We start from the raw sequence: 1,688 nt of genomic DNA, 5'->3' as shown, positions 1-1,688 counted from the left end.
ATGCAAAATGATAATGATAATTTATAGCATGAAATATTTTATTAATCAATAATTTTTTATAAGTAAACTTTCTTGAAAAATGTTATTCATTTTAGTGCATGATATTAGATTATAGCATAAAATGATAATAGCTGATAGTAGTGATAATGATAGCACAACTGATAATAGTTTAAACATGCATTTTTTGAATTAAACTGAACAATATTAATAATTAAGGTTATTTCATGATAGTGATATGACATTTCATGATAATGATATGACATTTCATTAGTGCTATCATCATATCACAATCATAATAGATATTTGGCTGGAGATATCAGATAAATACTTATGCTAATAATTTTTCTCATTTAAATATTTTGCTTTTTAAATTCACAGTATTATTCCTGTCAATTGATTTGTCACAAAATGAAAAAGAAATTTCAACTAACACAACCGATGTCCTTCCTGTCTCTTCGAGTCATTTTCTTTTTTTTTTCTCCCCTTGTTTATCCTTTCTTCCCGCCACTATGTCATGCAATTTTTTTTTTTTTTTTTGTTTAATAATTCAAAAAAACTTTTAAAAAATAAAAATAAAATTAAAATTCGTATTGAAATTTATTCAAAATAAAAAGAAATTTAACTTTTATTGGTTATTTTGATTTTAGCTTTTAATAAAGACTAAAAAAAAAGAAAATTTGAAAGATAAAGTTTCTCTTCTTTCTTTTAATTTAAAAGATAACTTTGATAAAATTTAAAAACAAATTTTAAATTTTGCTTATTTTCCCTTTCATTTATCACTCAATGATTTATAAAAATGAAAAGAAAATAATCAAAATTTAAAGTTTTACTTTTGGATTCTATTGGAGTTATTTTTTCTCATTTAAATCCACTACTTTACAATTTTTTTTTCGTTATCTTTACATTTATCACTTCGTTAATTATCACATGCATTAATTAATGCAAATTAATTTATCAATAAATAAAAAACAAAAAAATCACGCAATAAAATGTGAGAAAAAATAAGATAACAATGGTTATTTGAATAGCAAATTGATTACTTTTAAATTTAAATTTGAAAAAGCTTTTAGTTTCTTCTTTTTCCGTTTGTTTTCTCTATCAATCAGTCGTCAAAAATATGCTTTGTTTTGGGTGAGAAAAATTGAAAATAAAATTTGAAGAATGTGAAATTTTTACAATTAGACGTTTGATTGAATGGAATATTGTCATTTATCATTTATGAATAAAATGAAAATAAGCGGAAAATGCTTTTTGTGAAATTTTAAAAATCAAACGAATGATTGAATGGAATTATTATCATTTATCATTTATTAATTATCATTTATCATTTATTGATTATCATTTATGGGTGAAACGAAATTAAACGAAAAGTGCTTTTTATTTGTTTTCTGCGTACAAATTTTTGGAAAATTTCATCAAATTATTTGAAATTTTTGTGAAATTACTTGAAATGAAATGTTAAAAAAGAGGGAAGATTGTAGGGGAAATAGTTTCTAATAATTATTTCCTGCATAATTATTCCTATTAATTAAACTAAAGTTTTGTAAATTTAGAACAAATTTTAATTTAATTTAATTTATTTACAATAATCATAGCTTTAATAATCATTACGAGAAAGGTTGTGCATTGAAATTTTCCATAAAAAAAAAATTAAAATTAATTAAAGTAATGAAAAGGAATAGAATGGC

Source organism: Loa loa (assembly GCF_000183805.2).
Source record: "Loa loa unplaced genomic scaffold supercont3.431, whole genome shotgun sequence".
Classification (NCBI taxonomy): domain Eukaryota; kingdom Metazoa; phylum Nematoda; class Chromadorea; order Rhabditida; family Onchocercidae; genus Loa; species Loa loa.
Note: the sequence above shows the minus strand (reverse complement) of the source record.